The sequence below is a fragment of the Natrix helvetica genome, assembly GCF_964273705.1.
Source record: "Natrix helvetica genome assembly, chromosome: Z".
In the NCBI taxonomy this organism is placed as follows: domain Eukaryota; kingdom Metazoa; phylum Chordata; class Lepidosauria; order Squamata; family Natricidae; genus Natrix; species Natrix helvetica.
In genome coordinates, this window is record NC_138554.1 from 41,766,578 (window position 1) to 41,776,372 (window position 9,795).

Genomic DNA, 9,795 nt, shown 5'->3' on the forward strand with positions numbered 1-9,795 from the left:
GCAGAAGCAGTCATTAAGGCATTATGGAGACTTTTCTCCACTCACGGCCTGCCTAATGTCCTAGTCTCAGGCAATAGGCCCCAATTTACGGCCATGCAATTTGAGACTTACTTAGCTTCTCAGGAAATCACACGTACCCTGATTGCTCCATTCCATCCGGCCAGTAATGGACAGGCGGAGAGAATGGTGCGATCTGCAAAAGAAGCCCTATCTAGAATGGGACCAGGAGATTGACAAACATGGGTAGACCAATTCCTCCTTTACCAGCACATCACGCCAAGTGCAACCACCGGCAGAAGCCCTGCTGAGCTTCTGATGGGTCACCAGCTAAGATCACCCTTAGACTGGCTACACCCAAATTACTCTGCTGCGACACCCCCTGATTCAATGGCAAACTTAGGCACTTTAGTGTAGGGATCAAGATTACGCCCACAACTAGACTGGAGGGGGGGCTCTCTGGATTTGGAGACGGCACATTGACCAACTCTGCTGAAGTTGCAAGGTCGCAGCGAGTTCCAAGCAAACTAGCTCCAGAACCTCCAGCCATGCCCTGTGGAAAGTTCCAGGAGCTTCCACCAGGTGAAGCCAGAGAGGCAACAGGTCCATCAACCTTCAAAGTTCCAGCACTGACTGAACTGCACAGGTCAGGAAGAGCCACTAGAAAACCCACCTACTTGCATGAGTACGTTACAAGCTGGATCAGCCCAACTAAGAGGGGAGGGGTTTTACATACTGACAGCCAATATGGTAATTTCCACCAAGATCTTATTTATTTATTTATTTATTTATTTATTTATTTATTTATTTATTTATTTATTTATTTATTTATTTATTTCGATTTATCAGTCGCCCCTCTCCACAAAGGGACTCGAGGCGACGTACAATTAAATCAAAATACAAGTGTGGCATGGAGGAGGTGACATCAATATTTAACAGTCAAATACAAATGGAAGCCACTAGGTTCAAATAAATAACAATAAATTAAAACAATTAAAACAGTTAAAAACCCCAAAATTTACGTATAAAATATTAAAATATTAAAATTGCCAGGGAGGTTAGAAAGTTCTAGTTAAGCCAGGCCGGCTAGTTGGAACAGGTGGGTCTTGAGTTTCGTGCGGAAGGAGCGGAGATCGGTCGTTGTCCTGATATCTGGGGGGAGGTCATTCCAAAGGGCTGGGCCCATCACAGAGAAGGCCCTATTCCTGGGCGCCGCCCTCTGACACTGCCTGGAGGAGTCCCTCTCTGTGAGAGCGAATTGGTCGCAGGGATGTATGGGGCAGAATGCGATCCCGCAGATAGCTAGGTCCTGTGCCATGGAGCGCTTTGAAGATCCTCTGATTCAGTGGGAACAATACTCAAATGTGATTGGTCGAGAGGTCTGACGGCTCCCTATAAAAGGGCTGCTGCCAGACAGAGTCTTTGCTGGATTGTACATAGTTGTCACTTAATAAAGAGCTGTTGTTGCTGAAGCCTGAGTCTTGCCTCTTCCATTCGCCCTACTTAACACACACCTAACATCAAAAATATAATAAAAAAACATAACAAAGAATGTTCTCCCTGTGCCAACTCAGAAAGTTCAGACTGCCCAAGGATCTGCTGATATAGTTCTACAAAAAATTATTGAGTCTGTCATTTCCATCTCTATAACTGTCTGGTTTGGCACTGCAACCAAAAAAGACAGACACAGACTTCAACAGCAGAAAAAACAATTGCAACAGTCTGTCTGCCATTGAGAACCTGTATACTGCATGAGCTTGTATGTACAGTGAGAGCTTATGCCAGGGGTGTCCAAACTTGGGAACTTTAAGACTTGTGGACTTCAACTCCCAGAATTCCCCAGCCAGACTGGCTGGGGAATTCTGGGAGTTGAAGTCCACAAGTCTTAAAGTTCCCAAGTTTGGACACCCCTGGCTTATGCACTAGAGACAAATTCTTTGTGGTCCAATCACACTTGGCAAATAAAGAATTCTATTCTATTCTAAAATAATTCATCCTCTTTCCTAATGCTTAAAATTGAATAATGAAACAAAACATCAAATGGGACTTACAATCTAAATAAGCTTCATCAACTCTTAAATCAATACAGTAAGGGGGGTGGAAATACACTAAGGAAGAAATGAAGAAATGAAATATTCAAGAAATGAAGGCTGCTGTTCCATTTTTAGAGGATAGAAAATTACAATCTTCCCCTGACGCCACATTGCCATGAAATGGAGGAACCATCAAATGCTAAAGTTGCTCAATTTTCCATGCTTTTAAGTAGGTGGGAAAAATCTGACATTACTGTCTTGGATCTTTTCTAAGACTTCATGCTGTGATAAACAAAACAAGTGTCATCCATTTGTCTTTGATCTGTGAATTTTAAAAGTTTTCTAAGGCTTTCAACATTTACTTTTATATGACCAATGGCTCTGCTTGCTTGTCAACAAGTCTTTATTCCTAATATGTAATTGTTTCTAATAACCCCTATTGAATTATTCTGAACTAAAGGAGGAAATTCTGTGATGTGTATGGATGGAGTGTATTCTTTGATGTTTATGTTCTGCAAGAATAGTCTGTCTTATGAGGCAGGTAGGGACAAGCTTGGAATAAACATGTGGATGTTCTCACAAAATGGCTTGCAAGGATGGATGTAAGTGCACATTTACCAGAAAGCAAACTGGTAAAGTTGTTCCCCACACTTACGTCTTTGAACATATGACATATTTTAAATGAAATGCTGCAGTTACGATTCTTTTCTTCTCTAAAAAAATGCAATTCCAGCTACATTTTTGTAAATAGGATATCTGAAGAACTGGTGCTTCACAGCTTTACAGCTACACACACACACACACACACACACACACACATTCACTCACAAAGAAAAAAGCTAGTTGAAGCAATGCAGGGTGAGTTACCAAGCGCTTTAAAACTGCCTTCATAATAATTATTTGGCTGTTTCTATATTAGAAAAGGTGTTTGAGTCATAAATATATTCCAATAAAATTTTGAACAACAGTTCTACTTGGAAACATCTTTGAACTTGGATTCAGAAATAGATATGTTGAGACTTTGGAAGGCAATATGAAAAATCTTCTTTGGCATTGAATGTGGAAATTCTGCACTTTTTTTGCTGACTAGTTCTGTAAGCTTCAGAGGTTTATAAACTGTAGAAATCCAAAGCATTCCATGGAGTTGATGTTCTGAAGTATAAGTCTAAATCCATAAAATCTATGTTTATAGTTATTATTTAAACCTTATTTGTGTTGCAATTTTTATTGTATTTTAAGACATACAATGCTGCATAGTAGTTTATGATTTAATTTAGCTCACTTTCTGCTAATAGTATATTAAGAATTTGGAATAAGAAAGCACACTATTTATATAACATCACTGTCCTATAAATTGTGGTCTATGTTTGAGCAAAACTGCTTAGTCCGATCTAAGTAAAATCTGTTTTCTGAAATGTTTCTAGTTACTTATATACAATGCAATACAATAACCATCAGGATGCATATCTACTTATTTCCATGTAAATGAGAACTGATAAATAGGCTAATTTCCAAATTAATGAGATTTCAGCTGACCATAGAAAGCAAAATATAATCTATAAGTTGCAATAACTAAATATATTTATTATGCCTACACAACATTTATAAAATAGTACACAAATTTTGAGTGCAACTGACCAAGATTGTTTGATCAAGTGCAGTGACCATAATGCAAGTGTTTGATCAAATAAATGTGGGTGGTGTTCAAATTGTATCAACATTAGAGCCAAATTTCCTTATGTATTTAACTGTGGTAACTTTCTTCTTTGATAACAGAAATTTCCCTCTTTGATTTCACAACATTCAGCCCCATGCATCAGGCAGGCTCATGTCGTTCATAACTTTAGGGTTAATACTCTAATTTTCCTCTTATTTCTACATCAACCATGGCAGTCTTGAGGTATGTTAAGATTTGTTATGCCTTTTCACCCCTATGTTGGGTGAACAAAGTCAGGAATTTTACTGGTTTGGAAATATCAGAAAGATATCTGTTGGTATTTCACACTCGGCTTTTGGTTCTCCAGTCTGCCCCAAACAAAAGACCCCCCCAAAAAAATTAACCAAAAACATAAGGCAAAATGACAAATTGGAATTGATGAATAAAACAGGCTTTGAAGAAAGGTAAAATATTTATGGGTTACTCTGACAAATATAAATTGTATGCTTTACCAAAATAATTATGTCAAAATATAAATGATTTTTTAAAAAAATCAAGATGGGATCAGCTACAACTGTCTTTGATGGGGAGAATAGCTGTAATAAAAAGGAAGATATTACCAAGAATGTTATTTCTATTTCAAACAATACTAGTTTGGACGGTCGGTGTACCCTGCATATGGACATACCCAAATTTATCCGGAAGGAGAAAATCCAAGAGTTAAACATAAGATCTTGTGTGATCCAAAAAAATGGGGGAGGTCTGCCAGATCTGAAGTAGTATTTTGCAGATTCTTGCCTTGTTTGGTTAAAGGAATGGGTAATGCTAAGGGACCCAAGGTTATTTTGTCTAGAAGGTCATGACATGAGATTTGGATGGTATGCATACTTATGGTGCAATAAAGTTGAAAACATGGTATTAGAAGGTTTCAATTGTCAATGTTTTCATATCTACAACTCACAGAAAGATTGAAAGCTGATAAGAAACTGCACGGTCCTGAACATAAAAAAACTATATTCGAAACACAATCATGTACAACTGATGAACTGATGTATAAAATTGTTAGAATTGGAAATAGAAGAGAAGCTAGTTAAAAATTATATAATAGCCTAGGCAAAAAATATATATAGTAGCCTAGGCAAAAAAAAATTCAATATAACGTATCAGTTTATGAAAGGGAAAAAATGTGGATAAAGGGACTAAAATTTATTTTAATCTCAAAGAGAATTTCTGTAAAATGATGTGCAGATGGTTTTTATCCCCAGATAAATTGACTCTAAAGGTATAAAGTATCCTGAAATAGTTGATAGAAATTTAAGATTGAAATAGAATTGCAAAAGTTAAACAATACTGAAGCTAAATTAGTAGTGTAATTAAAAACATTTTGAAAATTAATGTTTAATTTAGACCAGAAACTTTTATGTTAGGGTTAATGGATAAAACTGGAAAAATCACATGGTGTTTTATTGTTAACAGCAGCACGATCTCTATATGCTCAGCTTTGGAAAGAACCTACGATGTCCACAAAAGGATGGTTAATAAAGATGGCAAAACTGGCAACAATCTTCAAGGCTTGCAGTCCTTATGAGAGAAAAATAGCTAAAGAAATTCATCTACAATTGGAAGCCCTTTGCAGGCTTTTTGCAGGAGATTGAGAGAAATCAAATTTTGACATATGGATTTGACGATTTCAAAATTTAAAAAGTGGGAAGGATTTCCCCCCCCCCTTTTCCTTTTGGGATAAAATGGACATTTTATATAGCCTCAAACTAAGAGTCAAAACTAGGCATTCTTTATATCATTCAAAGAAGTCTAAAATCATTTAAAGTATATATTTGTATTTTCCTTTCTTTTTCTTTATAATGTTTCACACTTCTATCCCTACTTTCCTTTTTATCATTGATCTTGTTTGCTTATATTTTTTATGTGTATGCTTTATAAAATGTAATAAAATTGTTTGAAACACTCTGCCATTCTACTTCTGTTTGATATTTACTCTCTAAGGAGCTGTGTGCAAGAGCCAACAAAATGTAGAGCAACAGAAAACCACCTACTTGACACATAATGGTAGCAGGGCCTGAAAGAGGGAAATAAGGAAAAACTGGTATCATGCTTTCTGCACATGATACTTAAGAAGCCATGAGTGATTTTATAGAAAAAAGAAAGGTAGGGATATACTCCAAATAAGTTTCCTACACAACTGCTGCTAGTAACTCAGTTATTTTCAAAATTCATCCTTTTTTTTTTATTTAACGTTATTACAGAATATTATGTAGGAGAAAGAGCATCATCGAGGAAATACTGTTTGGTAGCTATTTGGAACAAACACAATAAGATCAAACTGTATGGGAGGCAGCAAATTTCATATCACTATGTTTTCTGAGTCAAGGATGGGTAGAATGTACTTTCAACTCAGCAGTAGGGGAAAGTCCTTGATAGCAGCTGTATGGCTCATCCTCATTCCCCTAACCAGAACATCACCACATCCAGTTCATCATTTTTCTCCTTGTGACACTGCATTCACCCCATCCTCAACCCACAATTAAGACAACTTAAAAACATCTTTAGATAGTCCAATTTTTTGTCTCCTACTGATGCTCATTTTGTCTTGGACATAGCACAATTCATTCACGTTTGGGAGAGCATTAGCTCCAATTGCTAGACATGGATCAATTGGAAATGAGATCTGATTACAGTACAGCCACTGTACCAATGATTGCATTACAATTACATTTTCGCCACTGCTTCTGCCACAAGATGTTTTGTGCTGTTTCTCCCCTTATTGTGTTATTATTTTATTTATTGGAAGTGGTAGGATATCACCATTTTTGCCTATGTGGTGGATTACTTCCAGGTGCTGTCAGCAATGGCCGTTTCTGATTAGCACCCGCTTTCCTCTGCAGCATTTTTCAAGGACAGAGCTTGTTTGTTATCTATTGCCACCTCCCGCTTCAGTTTTGTCCCATGCAAGTCAGCCTAACTGACTGGTCAAAGGGCAGAGAAGGGTATGAAGTGAAGTACGAGACAGTTTTGGGATTGTTTTTTTTTTTGTAAATTCTTCTTCACATCTCTGATATATTGTATTTCTTCTGTTTTATGCCATAACCCTCCTTTGTACCTGTGACTTGTCAACAAGGATGTATTTGAACATGGGCTTAATTTTTTCCCCCCAAGGAGCCCTAGACTCAGATTCAAAAACAACAAATTCACAGATAGTAGATATGGAGCCCTCTATATCTGTGGCCAGCTAAGAAAGGCAAAACATGCAGATCAAAATATTAATGTTGACCAGGATACTGCTCCAAAAATTAAAGAGAGTGATTGAAAATTGACACTTGGATGAAACAAAGCCAAGATAATGCATCAACCACTGCTCTTGACCTGTCCCAAAGTAAGGGCAGACTCAATTATCAACTTTACTTCTAAAACAGCATAACAGCATAATTTCCTACCAGCTTAAGAGCTGGTAAAATACCCTTAGGTGTAGTTTCCAGACCGTGTCCTGTCCTGTGCAAAGGGGGCATTAGCTGGCCCCAGATACTCTACCATGTCTTATTGGAAGAAGAAATCAGAAAATAATTATTGTACTGGAAAATATTCATTTTGGCTAACAAAGATCATATATATTTTGTTTTGCAGCAATGATCCTTGTTTTGGTAATCCGGATAAAAAGAAGGAAAATAACAGGTGCTAAATACCTGTGGAAATCACATCCATTTATTTACCTATTAATACATTTAGTCAATGCAGCTTAAATTATATAGTGGTTTCAATCATGTAGTATAAATTTAAGGGAGTCAAGATTCAATGTAAATAATCTTATTGTGACTATAGATTGGTGGGGTCACCTCCCCACATGTGAGACTCATCCCTGATGTCATTCGATATTAATTAAAGGGTATTTAGGTTGATGGCTGCTGTAAAACTTTCCCTGGCCCAAAGAAATGCACATTCCCTTCTGGTCAAAGGGTTTTCTTCTATTCTTGTGCCAGCTCCCATTAATCTTTGACACCATTAAAAATGCCATTTTAAGATCTTATTTTTTTGAGGAATTGGGTTTTTGGAGAAGGATTCATGTGAGGGTGCTGGCCGACTTCCTGTATCTCATCACCTGCTCTTGGCTCAGATTTCATACAAGAAGACTGTCTCACATTTTACAAGTACAGAAAAAATAAGCATTCCCCCCCCCCCCCCTGAAAACCATTTACAACAAGGCATCAAGCCAAATGAAATACCACCCTAAGTTATTTGGCTTGGCCAAACAAATGTTCCCATATTTTTTTCCCCTAAAGTAGAGATTGTTCTGAATTTCAACATCATCCTGAAACTAGCAGTTAGGTAGAAGCATGTCATGAAATACAAAATTCACTTTATATAATTAAATTGAATCCATAACAATGAAAGTCTCACTAAGAGCTTCAACCAAAATTGGTGATGTATGGCTTTCCAAATATAATTAGCAACATTTGTATAAAAGTATATGCTTCATGTGTATGCAGAACATAACCAACGGTTGGTTAATTACAACCAACTTTTAGGCATTCTAACTTTCATTTCAACCCACCTGTAATTAGGAAGAAAAACATTTCTGGAAAAGCAGCCTTGAACACCAGCATTTTTATTTTTATTTTTATTCTCTGTCCCTCTGTCTATCTCTGTCTCTCTCTGTCTCTCACTGTCTCTGATATCTCCTGATATGAACAAGGTTAGTTTTGAGGATTGTGTCTATAAAAGTAACTGATCCTTCTATGGTAACATTTCAATGAAACAGAGATAGGGGATATTTCATACTATAGGCTTTGTTTGATGTTTTTTAAAAATCAATTTATATTTTAAAAGGGTTTCCAATCACATTTTTCTTCTAATGTTTATGCCAGGTAAATAAACATCTCTCTCTCTCTCTCTCTCTCTCTCTCTCTCTCTCTCTCTCTCTCTCTCTCATGCACGTTCGCACGCACGCAAGCACACACGCATCCACACAATATTGCAAGAACAAAGTCAAAAGTCACACAGTTACTATTTAGTAAAATGCCTGAACATTGGAAGTGTGTTTCCCTAAAACTTATATTGGAACTATGAACTTAAAAAACTAAGGATGTTAGAGTACAACCCTGCTTTCACTTCAGTCCACTTTGGAGTTTTGAATCGTATCGGACCATCATTTGCTTCTGAGAAGACAAGTCCTGCAAATATATATTACCTTTGAATCCGTAAGGTAAATCATTTGGGGAAAGAAGAGAGGGAAAAGTAAGAAATCTTTTATAGCCCGAATCAGTCCCTGAACACTTTTTAAAATGTACATGTTTAAGGCAAATCTGTATTAAATCGAAATTCGTTTCTTTCTTCACGGAAGTTCACGGAATCATTTACGAATTGTTAAACATGGCACTAATAATTTGGAGTTCATTTTCATAATAGTCTGATTCAACTCCGCTGGAAAGACCACAGATACTACATATGTATGTATTATATGTTGTGTTACTATTTTAGGTTTTATGTTATATGTTACAATATATATAAAATAAAATTTAAAAACATTATTTAAATGACAAATTGGCGAGGAAGAGAGCTAAATAGAAAGAAGCGCCTGTTCCCAAAATCCCCGGAGATTTGCGCCGGATTTCAAGTTTCAGGCGCGGAGAAAAGTTCCCCAAAGCGTCTGAAAAACCGAGGCTACTGCCCGGGCGCTGCGGAATAAATTATATTTATGTTATTTATATAAGGGGAATTATATCGCCGAGCGAGCAACACAGTGAGGATACGAATCCTTATCAAAGGATAAGCGCTAAGCAAAAAGAGTAAAAAGTCTAACATGCATTTGTTCATAAGATGTTATGGAAAATACACACTGAATTCGCGAACCCTTATAGGGATGTGATTTAATTGTATTATAAAGAAATCAAACCCGCCAGCAATAACATTTCTCTCTGGAAAGTCAGAGAGAACGTGCTGGGTCGAACTGGATTGAATTAAAAAAAAATTTTTTTTTTGCCCAGGTCGAGTCTTCGCTGGAGAAAAGCAAATGGGTTTTTGTTTTTGTTTACTTCTATGACGGAGCAAGAGCTGCTTTCCTTCCTTTCTGACGGAACCTGGTCCCTTGCAAGAAAA